Source organism: Onthophagus taurus, chromosome 7 (genome assembly GCF_036711975.1).
Source record: "Onthophagus taurus isolate NC chromosome 7, IU_Otau_3.0, whole genome shotgun sequence".
NCBI lineage: Eukaryota > Metazoa > Arthropoda > Insecta > Coleoptera > Scarabaeidae > Onthophagus > Onthophagus taurus.
Window position 1 is genome coordinate 4826931 of NC_091972.1, and position 22574 is coordinate 4849504.

General features: G+C 33.7%; 1 long non-coding RNA gene across 2 annotated transcripts in view; it reads right to left on the reverse strand.

Annotated features, from left to right (window-relative positions):
• Positions 1–9995: 9995 nt before the first annotated feature.
• Positions 9996–22574, reverse strand: part of LOC139430568 (uncharacterized) — a 30176-nt gene continuing 17597 nt past the window's right edge. For both annotated transcript variants that reach the window (XR_011640969.1, XR_011640970.1), the window contains exons 2-3: positions 10216–10440; positions 9996–10158 (exon numbers count right to left, since the gene is read on the reverse strand). This is a non-coding gene — a long non-coding RNA (uncharacterized lncRNA). The remainder of the gene's footprint in view (positions 10159–10215; positions 10441–22574) is intronic.

Consider the following 22574-nt stretch of genomic DNA (forward strand, 5'->3'; position numbering starts at 1 on the left):
CCTAAAAACACTAAAACACCCTGATTGTGATTAATAGTTATGTAATTGTTAAATGAAAAAACATCATGTATTAACATGCAGTATCTATACTGGTACTAGCAATATCTAGTTCTAAATCAACGGAAGATGCACGGCTAAACACGATACTTTCTAGTGCTAGGTCTAGTGTTAATTAGCTAACACAAGACCTAGAACTAGAATCAATCGGGTTTAGCCGTCTTGAGAGACGTACGGCTAAACCCGAATGTTTCTAGTTCTTGGTCTAGTGTTAGTTCTAGTTTTGCACTATCACTAGAACTAACACAAGATTTAGAACTAGAATCATTCGGGTTTAGCCGTCTTGGGAGACGTGCGGCTAAATCCGAATGTTTCTAGATCTAGTGTTAGTTCTAGTTTTGCACTATCACTAGAACTAACACAAGAACTAGAATCATTCGGGATTAGCCGTCTTGAGAGACGTGCGGCTAAATCCGAATGTTTCTAGTTCTAGGTCTAGTGTTAGTTCTAGTTTTGCACTATCACCAGAACTAACACAAGACCTAGAACTAAAATCATTGGGGTTTAGCCGTCTTGAGAGACGTGTGGCTAAATCCGAATGTTTCTAGATCTAGTGTTAGTTCTAGTTTTGCACTATCACTAGAACTAACACAAGAACTAGAATCATTCGGGATTAGCCGTCTTGAGAGACGTGCGGCTAAATCCGAATGTTTCTAGTTCTAGGTCTAGTGTTAGTTCTAGTTTCGCACTATCACTAGAACTAACACAAGACCTAGAACTAAAATCATTGGTGTTTAGCCGTCTTGAGAAACGTGTGGCTAAATCTGAGTGTTTCTAGTTCTAAGTCTAGTGTTAGTTCTAATTTTGCACTAGCACTATCACTAGAACTAATACAAGAAGTAGAATCATTCGGGTTTAGTCGATTTGAGAGACGTGCGGCTAAATCTGAATGTTTCTAGATCTAGTGTTAATTATAGTTTTGCACTAGCACTATCACTAGAACTAATACAAAAACTAGAATCATTCGGGTTTAGCCGTCTTGAGAGACGTGCGGCTAAATCCGAATGTTTCTAGTTCTCGGTCTAGTGTTAGTTCTAGTATTGCACTAGCACTATCACTAGAACTAATACAAAAACTAGAATCATTCGGGTTTAGTCGTCTTGAGAGACGTGTGGCTAAATCCGAATGTTTCTAGTTCTAGGTCTAGTGTTAGTTCTAGTTTTGCACTAGTACTATCACTAGAACTAATACAAAAACTAGAATTATTCGGGTTTAGCCGTCTTGAGAGACGTGCGGCTAAATCCGAATGTTTCGAGTTCTAGGTCTAGTGTTAGTTCTAGTTTTGCACTATCACCAGAACTAACACAAGACCTAGAACTAAAATCATTGGGGTTTAGCCGTCTTGAGAGACGTGTGGCTAAATCCGAATGTTTCTAGTTCTAGGTCTAGTGTTAGTTCTAGTATTGCACTAGCACTATCACTAGAACTAATACAAAAACTAGAATCATTCGGGTTTAGCCGTCTTGAGAGACGTGTGGCTAAATCCGAATGTTTCTAGTTCTAGGTCTAGTGTTAGTTCTAGTTTTGTACTAGTACTATCACTAGAACTAATACAAAAACTAGAATCATTCGGGTTTAGCCGTCTTGAGAGACGTGTGGCTAAATCCGAATGTTTCTAGTTCTAGGTCTAGTGTTAGTTCTAGTATTGCACTAGCACTATCACTAGAACTAATACAAAAACTAGAATCATTCGGGTTTAACCGTCTTGAGAGACGTGTGGCTAAATCCGAATGTTTCTAGTTCTAGGTCTAGTGTTAGTTCTAGTTTTGTACTAGTACTATCACTAGAACTAATACAAAAACTAGAATCATTCGGGTTTAGCCGTCTTGAGAGACGTGCGGCTAAATCCGAATGTTTCTAGTTCTAGGTCTAGTGTTAGTTCTAGTTTTGCATTAGCACTATCACTAGAACTAACACAAGACCTAGAACTAGAATCATTCGGGTTTACCCGCACGTCTATCAAGACAGCTAAACCAGATGTTTTTCATTTCAATTTAATAAGTATTTAGTCTTCTATTAACAAAATCTAGTCTTCTGCAAGCAGTTTTTAGTTTATTGACAGCAATATATGACCTTTTGGCAACAATATCTAGTCTTCTACTAGCAATATTTAAACTTCTATTAGCAGTACTTATTTCTCAAGCAACGGTATGTAGTGTTCTGCCAACAAAATCTAGTCCTCTGCAAGTAGTTCCTAGTTCAAGCACTCTTCAGTTTTAGCATCTAATCTTCTGTTTTCGCTTTGCTACGCGCAGTTTTAAAGATTGCCGAAATACAACAAATGTCAAAATGTTGGTACAAAATTGGGGTAATCTACGCCAGTAACTTTGTCAAGCAGCGAAATGGAGAAGTTGTACTCAAAGTTCAACGTACAAGCCATTTGCGTTATTTTATACACCGCTATAACCAGAAGCCACATTCTTTGTATGTATACACAAAATCCTAAAATACTTGCAGACTATATAGTCTTCTGCCAATACTATCTATTCTTTTACAAGCATTATCTAGACCTCTATTAGCAGTATTTAATCCTGCAGTAGCGATACCTAGTTTTCTGCATGCATTATTTAGTCTTCTGTCGGTTTGTCATTCGCATCATAGATTTGCAAGTTAATCGATTGAAAGGTCTTGAATGAGAAAGCATAAGGAAATTAATGTCAATCAGTACTTTAAGGCAAATGCAGATTGCTATTTCACATGATTGTTGAGAAATTAAACTAATTGTACGAGAAAGGGAAGGAATATTGAGCTAGTGAGTGCTGATGATCAAATGGTAAAATTGATAGGAAGAAAACGCAGATAATAACCCAAGCATTTATAACCTTTCCTGCTCTTTGCTACATAACAAACGGAGATATAGCTGGTGAGCATTGATCGATATAATTGAATATCAGTTATTCCGAGATATGGGATATCACTTAAATGAGGTATACAGTGAAAAACACGATTTGGAATATCACTAATAAAGAGAGAGGATCGCAAAGAGACATTATATACAGTGTGTCCCCGGATAGGTGAAACGACTCTTATAAAATGTAAATTTTTTTCGATTTTAATTGTCATTTTTTGGGGTTCAGCCCTGCTTAGTTAAAGACTAATTTTAAACATATTTTCAAGCTTTAAAAGTTTAAGTTTGTATTGACACTGAAGCGAAAACTTCTTGTGTGTCAGGTAAAGTACCTTTTCTGTTTACAGTATGGTAAAATGTTACTAAGAAATTTTATTCAGAATAAAAAGTTATGGCCATATGCAAACTTTCGGAATCATTGGCCTACTTTATAAGATTAGATACTTTATTAAGATTTTTTGTTTTGATATTCAAATTGTTCGGGAGAAATAAACAAACCGTTGTTAAAATGTTCACAAAAAATTAATTGTGCGTTCGCCCACAAAAGAAAACAGTTAATCATAATTAACAGTTAATCAGTTTCATCATAATTTTTTTTTTAGAGTGAATACTTCCTGCTGTAAGAAATCTTTTGATTAAACGAAAACAAGTACTTCTTTTATTTCCAGTATTTGAAAATTTTCCACTAAATAAAGCAATAGCCATATTTATCGGTTTTTCCCCGGTTTTATAACATTGAATCACGTAAACTTTTTCCTGTAATGTTAACATTGTATTTAAAAAACACTTTAAGTTTACTAAATTACAGTTTGGCAGATTAACATTGACAGGAAAGAAATTTTGTTTTTCCATGGCAGTCTTTTTAGAAATAAAATTGTTTGATATGGATTTTTATCAAAGTAAGCCGATCATTTCAAAAATGTGCATATGGCCATAGTTTTTCATTCTGAACAAAATTTCTTAGTAACACTTTCACGTACTGTAAACAGAAAAGGTACTTTACCTGCCACAAAAAAAGTTTTTCTTTCACTGTCGACACTCATTTGTTTTTTAAAAATTGAAAATATGTTCAAAATTAGTCTTTCATCAAGCAGGGCTAAACCCCAAAAAATTACAATTAATATCGAAAAAATTTACCTTTTATAAGAGTCGTTTCACCTATCCGGGGACACACTGTATATATATATTATAATATATATACAGTGGTATATATATTATAATATGGTATATCTTAGATTTGTGTTTATAAATGAATAAAAGATAAATATCTTGAAAAATAAATAATGGTAATAAAACTTAATGAAACACTTTTTTTAATAGTAACAAAATGAAACTAAATACCACAATAATGAATTGGTATTTTACTAATAGGAAAAAAAGAGTACGATATTCTTAAGTAGTTACTTAACTAATTGCTCTGGGATTTGACTAAACAGTTTCCGTGGGGGCCAGGCTTACACATGCAAACGAATTTATTTGCGCGCAAAGCCGAATAAGTAGATCTTCGCAGTGTGATTCTAATGCAATTAGGTTGATTAAAATATCTCTAGTGTGTTGCATGACCATGCAAATGGCCACGGAATCGATCTATCTCGGCAATCCAATTTTTTTCAACTTCCACAGAAACCCAAAAGAAAAATAATATAGATACTTAAAAAAAATAAAATTAAACATGAAATCTTTTTACCCTAAGTAAATATTTTACTAGATTTTCGCATATTAACATTAACGCGCGCAAAACAAAGTTTTTTTTTCCACGTTAACGCATGCATGTTAAAATATCGTCTGAAAAATGATGAGGATGGAAAACCTTTCTGAAACTTTACACCCTTTTAGCGCAAGGTTAATAAACTATGATGATAGAGCTTTGTTCTGCAGAAAGAAAAAGATTCGCTTCGCAAAACAAGTTCAAGCAACTTTATTAACATCAAGACGTCTTTTGATTACGACACATCCATTAATAAAGTATTACGTAAACAAATATTATTGTAAACTTTTATATCGATTAAACCTTACACAATTAAAATTAATAATATTGCTTGAGAATACACATAAAATAAATAGAGAATATTATCTCGCTTAATAAAGTAGTTAAAAGGAATATGTAATGTACAGCGAAATTTATAATTAATGCTTTGAAAATCGTTGGCTTTTATTTCTATGAGGGATTACGTTCTATACATTAAAGTTCTATTTCAATTTAAAATAGGAAAATTGAAATATTTATTAAAACAAGTTTCTGTACAAAAAAAAAAACGGTTTGTCGAAAATCCACAACCATAAGAGGAGGAGAGAGAATTCTCGGTCATCCATCGTACCCTCCGCAACAATTTTCACGCAGATAAACACAAAACCTTATCAGACTCACCATACGCCTCTGATGGATGCCCGTCGACGTGTGATCCTCATAAAATGATTCTCACGTACGATTTAGCCCGTCGAGAGAGCGTGTATGGGGGTGTCGAGAAGAACGGGGAGGACGCCACGGAGCCGAGCGCAATATGATTACTTAGAGTATATTTACATAGCGAATAATGCCACTCAGAGCCGTGAGCGCCGCGACGCCCTCCCCGTATTCGCAAAACCGGGCGCCACGTCGACACTTATCCTTTCGAAAAAGGAAGCGGAAAGCGAAAAGCTCACCCCGTAAGTGTATATATCACCTTTCTACTTCTTCTTCTTCTTCCTGTTAGTCGTTGACGACGTCGCCGTTGTTGCTTTTTCGACGACCGACTTTCGATCGATGCAATGCCGAAAGGAACGGTTCCAGATTGCATAGTAGTGTTACGCGACGGGGGCGTCGCGGCGACCCCTTACGAACCGACGACGGCGGAAGGAGAAGCTTTTATTGAATTAACACCGGAAATGGTCCCGCAGTATGATGCGCCGTTTGGCGCCGCAGATTGGGGGCCCAAACGATTGCAGACCGTGGGGAACCCGAGTGTCCCACTGAGTGACGGAATTCTCTATTGCAATTTTTATTGTAATAAGAAAGTGGAGTTTATGGTCAACTGGAAATGTAAGGTTATAGATTGATGTCAATATCCCCCCAAAGAAAAAACAAGATTAATATACTTTGTTTTTAAAACATATTTAAAATTTACTACGAAAGCAAAATATTCGAGATCTTTATGTTAAATAAAAATCTATATTAATCTAAATAATGATGCTTTATTTCTGGAGGTTGCAAAATCAACAGTTTACTGTAAGATTAAAGAATATAAGTATACAGGAAATGATATGAGTCTCAAGTAGGAAGAAATTCTGGGATTACTGCGGAAGGTAATGACATAGTACTACATTGGTAGAATTATGATAATCATATAATCAAAGAGGAGGTAAAAAGGAAGTAATTACATGGAAATTTGGACAAAATTGTGGAATCCATATCAATTAGTATTAATGCTGATAGCGATGTGAAGACGCATGGCTAAACCCGAATGTTTTTAAGTCTAGTGTAAGTTCTACACTATACCTAGAACTAGAATCATTTGGGTTTAGCCGTCTTATGAGACGCATGGCTAAACCCAAATGATTCTAGTGCTAGGTATTGTGTTAGTTCTAGTTTTACACTTGCACTGTCACTAGAATTAACATTAGACCTAGAACTAGAAACATTCGGGTTTAGCCATGCGTCTCATAAGACGGCTAAATCCGAATGATTCTAGTTCTTGGTCTAGTATTAGTTCTACTTTTAGCTCAATAAAAATATACAACAATCTACTGCTGCATAACAATTAAAACTAGAACTAACTCTAGACCTGGAACTAGAAAGTTTCGGATTTAGCCGCACGTCTCTCAAGACGACTAAACACGAATGATTCTAGTTCTAGGTCTTCTGTTAGTTCTAGTGATAGTGCAAAACTAAAACTAACACTAGACCTAGAACTAGAAACATTCGGGATTAGCTTTCTAGTTCTAGGTCTAATGTTAGTTCTAGTTTTAGTTCATATTTTATGCTGACTAGCTTATTCTCTATTTTATATGAATTAAATATATTTATGTTTTAGTTAGAGATTATAAGAAAGCCGCACGTCTCTAAAGACTAAAGCAAAAAGTCTTCCACCAGATACTTTTTGCTTCTTAACCTCATTTTCATGTTTTGGCGGCAACACGTGTTGTACTTCTCAATAATTTATAATCTTTTCTTTTTGTTTGTTAGTTTAATGATGTTTAATTTGTTGTATTTTCAACCGAAGTTAACCTGTTTTTGATTTGACGTAAGTTTTACTCGATTAATTTTTTGTTTTGTTTGTTTGATTTATTGAAATACCTCTAGAAGTTAGTACATATCAAGATACATATCAAGATTAGAGGTAAACTTTTTTAACATTCGACACCGATTAATTTTTGTATTTTTGTGTGGTTTGAGATTTTTATGGTCTTTTGTTGTGGTTTTTTGTAGATAATATTACGAGTGACTATTTGTAGACTGAAGATGGGAGGTGTTCCCGAAACGTCTCAGATTGATTAATTTATACCAATTACGGAGGAAAAGTGATCTTTTTTTTTTAAAAACCTTTCATATAACAACACCTCTAGTTCAATTTATCGTTTAATTAGTAAGAAATTTTGTACCATTGATGTGTTTAATTTGTGTATTTCAAGGATTCTCCTGATGATGTAGTTAAGTTTCTCTTAAAAACTGCGAAACCGGTGGAGAAAATATAAACTTATACGTTCATAAGTGCACAACATTTGTTTTATTATAACATATATTTATGTTTTAGTTAGAGGTTATAAAAAAGCCGCACGTCTCTAAAGACGGCTAAACCCAAATGATTCTAGTGCTAGGTATTGTGTTAGTTCTAGTTTTACACTTGCACTGTCACTAGAATTAATATTAGACCTAGAACTAGAAACATTCGGGTTTAGCCATGCGTCTCATAAGACGGCTAAAGCCGAATGATTCTAGTTCTTTTACTTTAATAATAAAAATATACAATAAACTAACGCTGCATAACAATTAAAACTAGAACTAACACTAGACCTTGAACTAGAAAGTTTCGGGTTTAGCCGTGCGTCTTCAGGCTTAATTTCAACTTATTTCAGTCTTAATTATATTAGATGTAAATAAAATTATTTAAATGGATATTTTATTTTTATTTCTCTACCGGTTTCGCCACATAATTATGGCATCTTCAGGAGAATACGTCAATGGTTACAAAATCACCCTATGATAGAAGTTACTGGGCATTTCTTTATGTATTTTCACCCTTAAACTACACTGAGAATAATCTTATAAAATTGCAATTAGAGAGGATTAAATTTTATGAAGCGTTATTGCGTCGTGCACCTTGCTGCTAAAGTTCTATTTCTATTTCTACAGAAAATGTGAATTTTATTTACATCAAACATAAAATGGAAAGAAAATCATTGAATAATATTAATTATATTAATCTTAATAATGATGCTTTATTTGTGGGTGTTGCAAAATCATCAGTTTACCGTGTAATTAAAGAATATAAGGATACGGGAAAGGATATGAGTCTCAAATAAGAAGAAATTCTGGGATTACTATGAATGTTAATGACATAGTACTACTACATTGGAAGAATTGTGATAATCATATAATCAAAGGGGAGGTTCACAAAATTGTGGAATCCATATCAAATAGAATTAATGCTAATAGCTATATCAGCAAATTTGAATAATTTAATATACAGGATGGTGTATTAGGTATGAGTAGAAAAATTTTTGTGTGAATAAAAAATTCTTATAACGCAATGTCCCATTCTTAGCCATTCTTAAGATATGATACGATAAAGTTAAGGGTTTGAAAGTTTAAGTACTGCTGTATAAAGAATTATACTAAGCAGGCTTTGCTTATGTATGTAGCTTTAATTTGACGTTTTTAAGGTTTTTTTTTGAGGTTGGTTAGTTTATACGAATAAATTTATCACTCTTCAATGTGAAAATTTACAAAAATTTAGGTTTTAATAAATAAACTTGCTTATTGTATTAAAAACAACAAAATTACAAAACTAGAAACAAATTACAAATTGCAAAGCAAAGCCTGCTTAATATAATTCATTAACCAGTAATACTCAAACTTGTGAACCCTTAACTTTATCGTATCATATCTTAAGAAGAATAAAGAATGGGACATTGTGTTATAAGAATTTTTTATTCAGAAAGAAGAGACCTATAACCCTCAAATTTTTTCTACTCATACCTGATACACCCTGTATATTAATAACTAATGGTTCTCTCCGCACAATGTTAATGTTAATTTTTGTAATTCACGACGGTAATGAAACTGTAATGAGACTTGAGATTTTAGTAACATTTTATGGAACCAGTACAAGTTGGTGACCTTGGGTCATTAATTCTTCTAGTTGTCAATGTGACAATTTTTGTCTACGGATGTTTAAACACGTTCTTAGCATCGAATACAAGGGCCACAATGATGAAGACATTGAACTCTGAGCAATTTCTGTTATTTTGGGAGGTGTACATGAAACATTTTTTCAGGTGAATACATTTTGTGTTTGACAGTTTCTAATTGTTAATTCAAATTTCTTTTTTCAAGTGTTACGGTGTTACCAACTGCTACATACCTATTTCCCTACATCGAAACTTGTCTTTTAATATACATTATCACTTCACACAAGGGAAAAGTGGAAAGTACACAGAAGAATTATAATATGTTACGTATTCTGTGAAACTATATTTTAAATTAACTCCACCACAAGCTACCTTGGTTTAATTAGTAGTCACAATTTGATGACCAGTTTTAGGTTGACACAATATTAATCACTCAGCCTCGGCCGTAAACGACCTCATCTTAATTAGTCAAAAGTTTTACAACCTCAGTTGATAATGCCGAAGCCGCTTGCGGATATTATTCCTCATCATGTTTGTTAACACCAATTATGTACCCATTATAAATTGGACGAAGGTTGTGTGGAGAATGATTACCTATGACTATAATAGAAAACTTAAACAATACGATATCAGTAATTTAAATGCGGGACATAATTCAGTGCGCGATGATGAAAGAGGTATTTAAAGTAGATAGAGGTAAATTGTGTAAAGCAATGATATAACAATACAACAAGATGAGACGTCTTCAGTTGTAAGAATAATACATTGTGATAACTCATAGTTATATAATTCATTAGAAAACCAACAACTTCAATTAATAATTTGTTTATATCTAGGGTTTCCGGGGTTCATGTCCTTGGAGGGAAGTTGAAAATGTATTGGTCCGCGCCGTTTCAATCGGCATTATTTTCATCATCTTCCAAAAACTAAGAAAATTCCATTTATCAAACATTTATTGTATAATAAAAAGATTACTTTGTTACCAGCTACGCTATTTATTAGCAGTTCTAACACTGCATTTATCAGTTCTGTTTCTGCAACTGTCTTCCTCTAGGACACCACGAGATATCCAGTAAACAATTTATCTACACCTTCCCTTACCGGAACCTCACAAGTAAGCTTTATATTGTTGCTGTTTGAGTAAAGCAGCAAAAGTTAATTCATATTAACGCGGTGTATTGAGGTTACAATACGTGCTTCAAGGAAATCTAGAATATTAAAGAGATTATAATCAACTGTTATAAACGTTTATAAAGTAAATAGGAGCAATAATTTCATTGTAATAAAAGAAATATTATTACATCTTCATTTAAAATTCATTGCTGTCGTAATAAATAACTATGTAAGGTGAAGTGTTTATTCTAGGTGATTTTAGCACGTTAGATCAGATTGTAATCTTAAATTAAACATAATAATATGAATTTCAGTAGCTGAATATTTACTTTTATAGTTTCCTATTTATTTTGTTATTATTATGAATTTTGGAAACAAATAAATTAATTTAATAAATAAAATCAAATTGTTTATTAAAATTGTTAACAGAAAACAAAATTTAATTCGCTAAAAATCGATTCAAATCTATTCATGAAATAACAACAAACATACTCGAAGTATAAAAATTACACAATGAAGACTTAACAATAAAATAATTTAATCATTGAAATGAAACGTGGAAGCACACAAAATGGATTTATTTTTTTTGATTATCAGAAAAACATGATTCAGATATCAAAATATAATACTTTAGTTGACAAGATTGTTTCATCGCACTAATGATGAGTGATTAAAATGAATTATTAAGGTTCATTTGATTTGAGTAAATTATAGATAATCATTGGCAATTTATAATATGGAAGAGGGGTCGAATTGAAAATAATTATACCCTATGCCTGCTTATGTACTAATGTATACGCGAAAACATGTTTATTTGAAATTTGTTGATGTTTTCGCTAATTAGGTAAAATATAACGTTTCAGTAATTATAATGATGTAATATTATCAAATATTCTAAAACAAAATATTCTGCCATATTATGTCAAAAAAATCTATTGAAATGTTTTTGGCTTACTTAGAAGCAAAATTCCTTTACATTTATTGAGTTATTTATTACTCTACTACTTTACATTCTGATGGCCGTTAAATGAGTCAAGATAAAATTGCCTTCATCATTTCTTAGAAATAGCCCAAATTGTTCTTGATCTTCTATGCAACATTTGTCTAACGTCTGCCATCAAAAAGGTATGGAACAAATTTAGTCTGAAGTACTTGTAATATATTGTATACTATATTGTAATATATAATAATATATTGTAATATATACTTGGAATATTGTTGAGAATAAAATCTTAATCTAATTATAGAGATCACTAGTCCAGGAAGCCAGACATACTTTACAAAATCATCGTTTTCTTGATGATCATATCATGTTGCCTCCTCGATATAGTTCGTTATTTCACAAACTGTACCAACTACTCCTTTTATTACCACATTCACACAATTCTGTTGTTACATTATAATTAAATTAAATTATATGCTCTATATATTTTGCTCTATTTAGTTTTATACAATGTATTTTGGGTTCTAGGTCTAGTGTTAGTTGTAGTTTTACACTAGCACTGTTACTATGTAGAATTAACACTATACCTAGGACTAGAATCATTTGGGTTTAGCCGCACGTCTCTAAAGACGGCTAAACCCGAATGATTCTAGTACTAGGTATAGTGTTAGTTCTAGTTTTACACTTGCATTGTCACTAGAACTAACATTAGACCTAGATCTAGAAACATTCGGGTTTAGCCGTGCGTCTCATAAGACGGCTAAAGCCGAATCATTCTAGTTCTTGGTCTAGTGTTAGTTCTACTTTTAGTTTAATAAAAATATACAACAATCTAACGCTACATAACAATTAAAACTAGAACTAACACTAGACCTCGAACTAGAAACTTTCGGGTTTAGTCGCACGTCTCTCAAGACGGCTAAACCCGAATGATTCTAGTTCTAGGTCTTCTGTTAGTTCTAGTGATAGTGCAAAACTAGCCGTGCGTCTGAAGACGCACGGCTAGACCCGAAACTTTCTAGTTTTAGGTCTAGTGTTAGTTCTAGTTTTAGTTCAATAAAAATATGCAACATAGTGATATTTTATGCTAACTAGCTTATTCTCTATTTTATATGAATATAATATACAGGGTGTCTCAGCGAGACCGGTCATTAGACGTTTCTGGGGTTCTGGCGAAAATAAAAATTTGAGAATTCAGACTTAAGTACTATCAATTACGATCTCTTCGTCTAAAATATTTTCAGATTTCTTGCACTTCCGGTTATACCGGAAGTCGCCACCAACTTTATTTTTTTAAATGGAACACCCTGTATATTTTTACATATTTGGATTTGTCTGTTTTCAAGGTTTATAAATAACTTTACTTTTTGCAATTTGATTCGGTCGTTTTCGAGTTATTCGAATTTTTCTAGAAAAATGTGCTTCAGCAGACATTTGTTCAAAAAATCAGAAAACACTCAATTTTTGGGATATCAATTTAGGATTGAGAACATGCTTAAGCAACATGATGGAGTATGTTTTGGTGCCGAGAATTGCGGGCTAGAACGTTTGATCACTTTACTATGGCACGTTAACTTTTCAAAATTTGGAAGTACCATAACTTCATTTTTTTAAATGACACCCCCCATATTTTATTTTTTAGTCGTCTTCGGTGTCTCATTCTACATCTTTTATATCATATATGGCCCATACCTAATATTAATAGTTTGGGAGATAATTAGGGTTTTTTAAAAATGCACACATATCATATGGATATTTAGCCTAGTGTGCCATGAAAAACAAGCCTTCTCAATGAGCTCTTGTCAAAGACTCACTTGTTTAGGTGACTTGATGCATGTGAGCTAATAATTATCTGTTATGTCCCTTAATATTAGTACTGAAACGAGTTAAAATCGATAACAATAACGAAAGTAATATTTACACAAATCAAGAAATTCTTAATTTATTTTTTTTGCATGAAAAGCGCGGCAAAGTTCGTAGTATGATTCCCAGATCTTCTTTGGCAGCTCGAATTGAGGTGTTGGGACTAGGCTCGAAATATGCCAAGGTATTCACCTCTTCCGTTGCATCATCTACTACATTTTTTGGTCAGTTTAACATGTGATTAATTCGTCCAAAATGCAAAAAATTTGCTTCTATTCCTCTAAATTTACCTTTTGTCATCGGAGATAAATGTGGATAATTTTCATTAAACATTCTGCAAGTCCTACTAAGAACTTAGCTAAGCACAAAAAATAAATTATGGATTTCTTCATTTGTATAAACATTATTTATGTTATTAATGTCCATTTTAACTGGTATTAGACTCACAAGCATCAAACAACCTAAATTAGCCTTTGACGTTTATCAATAAGTCATTAAACATTTGTTTTCCATGGCACACTAGGTTAATATCCATATGATATGTGAGCATTTTTCAAAAAACCCTAATTATTTCTCAAACTATTAATGTTAGGCATAGGACATATGGAATATAAAAGATGTAAAATGAGACGCCGAAGACGACTATGTAATAAAATATGGCGGATGCCATTTAAAAAAATGAAGTTATGGTGCTTCCAAATTTCGAAAAGTTAACGTATCATAGTAAAGTGACCAAACGATCTAGACAGCCGTTCTCGGCACCAAAACATACTCCATCATGTTGTTTAAGCATGTTCTGAATCCTAAATTGATATCTCAAAAATTGAGTGTTCTATGATTTTTTGAACAAATGTCCGCTGGAGCAAATTTTTCTAGAAAAATTCGAATAACTCGAGAATTGCTGGTTCAAATTGCAAAAAGTAAAGTTATTTATAAACCTTGAAAACAGACAAATCCAAATATGTAAAAATATACAGGGTGTTCCATTTAAAAAAATAAAGTAGGTGGCGATTTCCGGTATAACCGGAAGTGCTAGAAATCTGAAAATATTTTAGATGAAGAGAACGTAATTGATAATACTTAATTCTGCATTCTCAAATTTTTTGTTTGGCCAGAACCCCAGAAACGTCTAATGACCGGTCTCGCTGAGACACCTGTATTTATGTTTAATCTAGTTAGAGATTATTAGAAAGAAAATGGAGTGTTTCCAGAAAATCTTGATCCTGCCGCCGTATCTAAAGAGATCGCAATAAATGGAATCATAAAGTGAAGAACAAGACACAGGGATAAATAACAATTTTTGGTGATCTGGTTATATAAACAAAAACCCATAATTTCTTTAAGATATTGATTGCCAAAGTTATAATAAATATTATGACTGTCGAGGAATGTCAAAGAATATCGGAAAAAAGTCAAATGTAACCTAAAAGACTTAAATCTTTGCTCTGTTCTTACTCCGGATGTAGAAGTGTGTATCAATTTGTGTTATTTCCTTACAAAGTGAGAATAAAATTATATAAACATGCATAGATGGAAAGTATGTCAGCACCTTAGAAGTAAGGTATGTTAAGTCACAAACTCGAAATTGTTAAGGAGAGGGATTTGAAAGAGGACTTAACCCATTAGCTGCCACGAACCCCATTTGGGGATTTTAAATTTTAACAAATACACATGGTGGAGATCTCATTTCGCAAAAAAATGTGACTTAACACATCTTACCTCTGAGGTGCTGATATACACATGATTTAAAGTTTATTGTTAAAGAGAACTTGCGATTACTTAATTGTGTAAAAAGTAGCCTGATCAATTTCAATCCTTAACTAACAATTAAAATCACTAATTATACTTAAGCATTTTCGGTTTTACCTCGGCGTACCTATTGTTAAAGTAAATGGATCGTTAAATCTGCTCCGTGTGTTATACGGTACCCTTCAATGAAGGGAAGACAATTGGCTTTGTTTGGCACTTGAATAACGATGTTCTACTAACTAAATACACCATACATACTTTCTGATGGATCTAATTTATCTAAGAAAACCGTCTTTTTAACTACTTTATTTACAACATCTCTATCGTTGAAAGTAAAATCGAGAGTGTAACAATAAAATGTAAAGGGATATACATTGAATAGAAAAGATGTGTGAAAATGGGACGATCTCTGAATTCTTTGGAACAGATTGAAACCAGCTTATCTATTCAAGCTCGAAGAAAATATCAAATTTATAAGTGTCAATAGCAGCTATTGTAGACGTGTGTCCTGAAATCATACACGACTAGATCGACTTATTTTCCTTGAAAAGCGTTTGAAAGGTTTAGAGTTGAATATCCGTCTGTATACTGTTGTATCAAATGTAAAATGTTTATTCAACTTTTTTTTTAATTTCAATTTTTCTCGATGTGATGTTAAAACACAATAAAATTACTACTTCCCTTATAACCCAAGGAAAGTAATATGCGAATTATTTGGATGAAAAAGCGAGAAACATAATTTAATAAACCCGTTTTCTATATGAACCTAGTTTTCTAGCACCAAAAATTTAATATTTATGCCGGGAGAAATATAATTACGCGCCACTGCCCGAAAATTGAGCAAAAGATTCTTTACAACAAGAATTTTAAAATGAATTTCCTTTTGTTTACTCTTAATGAACCACATAGATATATAAGAAAAAGAATTAAAAAAATATATAAATATAAATTCTTCCGAATTATTTTCGATTTGGAATGTGAAGGATAAAAACGAAAAAAAAAAAAAACAGTTCGTTGGTAAAGATAAAGGTCGGGGTTGCGCTGATATCAAAAAGGGGCTCTCGTCAACTCACTTGAGGCGGTTTTCCGGATGGACTCCGTACATAATACGCTATTTACAAAGGGCGTTGGCATTTTCCAAAGCTCCGCGAGAGAGCTTTATGAGAAAGTTAATTTTACGAAGACCTCGTCGTTTTCCTCTTTGGCCGCTTAGCCGGAAACCGAGCCGAGGAAGTGGGAAAGAATGAAATAAAAATCGATGTGTGTGTCGCAACCGCCCGTATGCTCCAACATTAGCAGGTGAAAAGTTTCACGTTATCGTAGCTTTTTATCAGTTTACTGAAGTGGGCACATGTTACTATGCTTGTTTACTTTAACACATCTGCTAGAAGTAGCACTGTGTATCTTTATTATATTAAAATCAATTTGGTATTTACGAAAAATTCAATTTCAATCCATTAAAAGTAACCCCAAGAAATTGATTTAAAAAGTAAAAAGAATTTTCAATTAATTTGTTCTTCCAAAATGCGAACTTTAAATTGTGCTAAAAAATTGTAAACATCTTAAAATCCTTTATAGGGTGGTGCTCGAAAACATATGTTTTCTTAGATTACACGTTCAAAGAAAAAAAGAATTGAAAGAGCCGGATCGAAAATCAAAAAGGAAAGGAAAAGAAAGAAAAATGGGTAAATACTACAAACGAGCTTACCTTTTGTTAGTTGAAAGGATTTGGAACAGACCGAACCGACGGCGATCTGTGACTGTTTGGTCGCTGATGAGCTTTTGTGTGGAGGAAAAACGCCAAGTTGGTTTGGGAAAGCTCGGTCCCGCTCTGCGATGTTAAAGCTACAAGCTGTTCACAAGCTACTGAATTATCATAGAAAGGCAGTAGTCGCCACACCCCATACGAACGGAAAACGCCTGCGCCATTTCCACCACCCCTACGGGAATCAACCCCGAACGCGTATACAGTCATCCGGGATTCTTGTGTGTTTCCAAAGGACATTGATGGGGAAGAAACCGATACATTGCGTTATTATAGAAATCCAATTCCGGTATAATTAGGAATGTTACATGGAGAGTTCTATATATATAAATATATATATTTTTTATAAAAAAAATATTTCGAATAATAAAATTCAAAACTTCATTTTGACAATATTAAAATTATGTAGAGTATCTTTTAGAGAGGTAGTTGATGCAACTTTAATTTTGTCTTGAAATTATGTATAATTAATTATAATTAATAATTGTTACAACAAATTTTGAACTGATTTTGAATTATACAGAGTGTTTAACAGCGATTCGTTAATTTTTTTTTATTTGATTACGAAGTCTTTGAAATTTAGTTGTTGGACTAGTGTTAGTTCTACTTTTAGTTCAATAAATATACCGGGTGAGGCATAATTGAGACGACCTTGAAACTCATAAACTATCAATTTTATAAAAAAAAGTTTCAGATAAAACTTTATTATTCTGTATGGTTTTCATTGTATTGTAGAAGCGCCATCTAGGCCTTTCAATTGTTAAGTAAGTTTTTTTAAATGGATACATATATTTTTTTCATCACTATACATCATATTTAAGTATAGTTAAGTAAGCATAACAACCTTGATATTTCTGGCTGCTTCTTCATAAACAAAGAACATTTCAATTTTTTTCAACAACCGTATGTCTTTTCAAGCTTAATTAATGAAACGTAACGAATGAATTTGTAGCTAAGGGAAATTTTGATAGATATGGGTACTAAAACAACTGCCACCTGCTTTGGCCACCTTAATATTTCCAGAATACTTGATGTTAATTGTGGTGGTTCCTGGTTGCACCTTGAATTTGTATTGTCCGTAATGTTCATTAAATAAAAATATTTATTTGATCAGGGAGAATACCATAGTTATGAAAAAAATGTATGTATCCATTTAAAAAAACTTACTTAACAATTGAAAGACATAGATGGCGCTTCTAAAATACAACGAAAACCATACAGAATATTTTCCCCCTTCGTATTATGCAAGTCTTATCTGAAACGTTTTTTTGATAAAATTTATGGTTTATGAGTTATAAGGTCGTCTCCATTTAAATGCCTCACCCGGTATATAACAATCTAGCGCTGCATAACAATTAAAACTAGAACTAACACTAGACATAGAACTAGAAACATTCGTCTGAAGATGCACGGCTAAACCCAAAAATTTTCTACTACTTGGTCTAGTGTTAGTTTTAGTTTTAGCACTGTTCCTATGTAGAACCAACACTATACATAGAACTAGAATCATTTGAGTTTACCCGCACGTCTCTAAAAACTGCTAAACCCGAATGATTCTAGTTCTAGGTATAGTGTTAGTTCTAGTTTTACACTAGCACTGTTAAAGTGTAGAACTAACACTATACCTAGCACTAGAATCATTTGGGTTTAGCCGCACGTTAAAGACGGCTAAACCCGAATGATTCTAGCTCTAGGTCTAGTGTCAGTTCTAGCGACAGTGCTAGTGTAAAACTAGAACTAACACGAGACCTAGAACTAGAATCATTCGGCTTTAGCCGTCTTATAAGAAGCATGGCTAAACCCGAATGTTTCTAGTTCTAAATCTAGTGTTAGTTCTAGTTTTGCACTATCACTAGAAATAACAGAAGACCTAGAACTAGGATCATTCGGGTTTAGCCGTCTTGAGAGACGTGCGGCTAAATCCGAATGTTTCTAGTTCTAAATCTAGTGTTAGTTCTAGTTTTGCACTAGCACTATCACTAGAACTAACTCAAGAACTAGAATCATTCGGGTTTAGCCGTCTTGAGAGACGTGCGGCTAAATCCGAAACTTTCTAGTTCCAGGTCTAGTGTTAGTTCTAGTTTTACATTAGCACTTTTACTATGTAGAACTAACACTATACCTAGCACTAGAATCATTTGGGTTTAGCCGCACGTCTCTAAAAACTGCTAAACCCGAATGATTCTAGTTCTAGGTATAGTGTTAGTTCTAGTTTTACACTAGCACTGTTAAAGTGTAGAACTAACACTATACCTAGCACTAGAATCATTTGGGTTTAGCCGCACGTTAAAGACGGCTAAACCCGAATGATTCTAGCTCTAGGTCTAGTGTCAGTTCTAGTGACAGTGCAAGTGTAAACCTAGAACTAACACGAGACCTAGAACTAGAATCATTCGGCTTTAGCCGTCTTATGAGAAGCATGGCTAAACCCGAATGTTTCTAGTTTTTGGTCTAGTGTTAGTTTTAGTTTTGCACTATCACTAGAACTAACAGAAGACCTAGAACTAGGATCATTCGGGTTTAGCCGTCTTGAGAGACGTGCGGCTAAATCCGAAACTTTCTAGTTTCAGGTCTAATGTTAGTTCTAGTTTTAATTGTTATGCAGCACTAGATTGTTGTATATTTTTATTATTGAATTAAAAGTAGAACTAACACTAGACCAAGAACTGGAATCATTCGGCTTTAGCCGTCTTATGAGACGCACGGTTAAACCCGAACGTTTCTAGTTCTAGGTCTAGTGTTAGCACTAGTTTTACACTAGCACTTTTACTATGTAGAACTAACACTATACCTAGCACTAGAATCATTTGGGTTTAGCCGCACGTCTTTAAAGACGGCTAAACCCGAACGTTTCTAGTTCTAGGTCTAGTGTTAGCACTAGTTTTACACTAGCACTTTTACTATGTAGAACTAACACTATACCTAGCACTAGAATCATTTGGGTTTAGCCGCAAGTCTCTAAAGACGGCTAAACCCAAATGATTCTAGTGCTAGGTCTAGTGTTAGTTCTGGTATTACACTAGCACTTTTACTATGTAGAACTAACACTATACCTAGCACTAGAATCATTTAGGTTTAGCCGCACGTCTCTAAAGACGGCTAAACCCGAATGATTCTAGTTCTAGGTCTAGTGTTAGTTCTAGTTTTACACTTGCACTGTCACTAGAACTAACAGTAGACCTAGAAGTTTTATTAGCTGATACAGCTCGCTGCTTGTTGAGAAGTTGTTGAAAAACTCCTCTTTGTTGAGAAGTTGCTCGTCTCTCACTCTCGTACATCACTCCTAGTCTCACAATGGTATGGTATATTTGGACTTTGATTCTCCGCGACAGCTATCATGGTATTAGCAAATATTAAGTACTGAAATGTGCTTTATTTCCAGCATTTAGTGTCTCCTTGATCTCTATGTGATTTTCGTTATTTCAAGTGACAAATGAGCAAAGATATTTGAACATAAGCGCATTTAAACCTATAATGGCCGATTGTAATTGATGCCAACGCCGTGTTGGGGTTTCTGTTTCTTGTCATAAGCATATATTTTTAACTGCAAGCCCATCTCTTGATTCTTCCTCAAACTGTGCAAAGCTCTCCACTAAGTCTCCTTTTGTCCTTGCCAGCAAATCAACATCATCAGCATGCGCTAAATAATGCACTAATCTATTCAGTAATGTTATATCAAGGTCAAATTAGAAAGTACACAAACAAGAGCATCTATTTATATTTATTTGAGGTAGCACAAAGCATCTCTCCATTTATTTGGTAATGAGGAACTGAGGATTCACTATTTGTGATATTGAGTTTTCGGTTTTAATTTAAACAGATTCTTTCAGTTAATTTTAATAATTAATGTAAAATCTTAAAATCTTTTGATCAAAACAATGGTAAAGATTTTTTTGTTTTTATAGTCTGAGAAATAAAGCCGAATAGATAAAATAGCTTTTACTATAGGGGTGTGTGTTAGTCCATGAACATGTTTGTGTTATTGATCAGAAACTCTTTGCTTTCTTAACCGCAACAAATCAATACCTCTCCATCAAAATTGCCAATAAATATTTATACGCAAAACGTGGTCGTTCGATTTCTCGATGACCCTGTATAGATAGGTATATTTTCTGTAACACGACGACGTCTCCATTAAATCCTATCAAGCAAGAGCAAAGGAAAACGTCGAGTTCTTGCGTCAGTCGGGTATTGAATAGGAAAGTGATAGCTCAAAAGAATACGTTCTACTCTCTTCATCTGCTCATCCCAGCGTATGGTGGCGGACCTTTTAACGTTACCTTCGTGGCTTTCGATGGCTTTGCCCGGTCGATAATATCCTGTCCGGTAATCAGGTTACATAATACAACTCTCCCCATGTGGAACAACAACGGAACAGCAATATATGTATTTACCACGGCTTTGCAAAAAGCGACTCGTTAGTTAGCTATTAGTGTATAATCCAATTAAAAGTTTCGCTTTCGCTATTTCCTCTTTGATTGAAATAAGCTAACAATTTATTGTTAACGTATTAAAATTAATTAACGATTTAAAATTGTATCTTTATTTTTTCATTATTTAAATTACTTTTCCATAAAAAAAAATAATTACAGATCGCCCTCATCGGTTGTTCATTTTACGACTTGAACCTCATTTCGCTCAACTTCTTAAGGCTTCTAATTTAACTTGTTAACTAGAGGCTGATCAGTATTTCCTGCGGATGGTTCCCTTCGCGCCGCCACCATCGAGATATTTTACTTTAAAAACCAATAATGAAAGCTCCGCGAGAAACCGCAAATATTAATATATTCCCTTTTTAAAAAGAGGAGCAATATCGGGCTGCGCGCGTTTTTAATAAAGTCGCGGTCGTTCTCGTTCGGCCCGCTCTCTGCCGGTCGCGGGAAACATTAGTGGCCGCACCTAAGTAATTTCATAATGGCCGGTTTTACGTGACAAGTGTAAACAGACCTTAATCGCTCGTAATTCATTAATTATCGATCACTTTTTTTTTAAGTATATCACGGAAAATGTTGCGTGTTTTCGTGACCGACAAAACAAAATGTTAAACAATGTTGTTCTTACTGTGTACTAAAAACAAATCTAATTATTTTACTAAATCATCAAAAAGTAAAAAAAGCAGTTTTATATATTATTAGATAATTAGAAGCGAGATCTATGTAAGGAAGCACAAGTTACAAGAGCAGTAACTAATATATGGTACCTAGACGACAGCAGAAACAAATAAGACTAAGCAGAAGATGAGGGTGATGGAGATGAAAGTCTTGAGATCTATGTTAAATGTGACATTGCGAGATGGACAGACCAATACATCTATTAGAGAGAGATGTAACGTAAAATGGACTAAAGGATGAAAGGAAAGGTGGAAGGAGCATGTGGAATGAATGGATGAGAGGAGATTGGCCAGAATATGCATGTATGGACGACCGAAGGGAAAAAACACCAAGGACCTCCTCGTCTGCGGAATAAAGTCCAAACATAAAGCTTCACACAAATTTAGAACAAGAAGAAAATAATTATTATTCCAATAATAGGCATTAACCGTACTATACAACTAGATTTTTGGTTAACACTACAGAATGAGTTGGGTTCTGTCAGAAAAGTTTTAAATTTGGTGTAAACACATTGAGGGTATTGAGCTGTACAAAAAGTAATTTTTTTTATCTGCGGAAAAACACTTTAAGAGGGGTGAAACACCCCTTTATGTATTGAAGCGTGTGTTTATATTAACGGTTTCGTCAGGTTTTAGCAGCTCATAGGAAACACAGAACATTATCGTCCGAATATTGTACAATCCATCAAAATCAATAGGTTAAGGTGGCTCGGCCATCTAGAAAGGATGGATGACAGGGAACCCCCACAGCAAAAGTTCCGCCAAATAGTTTTTGGAACCCGCAAAAGTGGCAGACCTA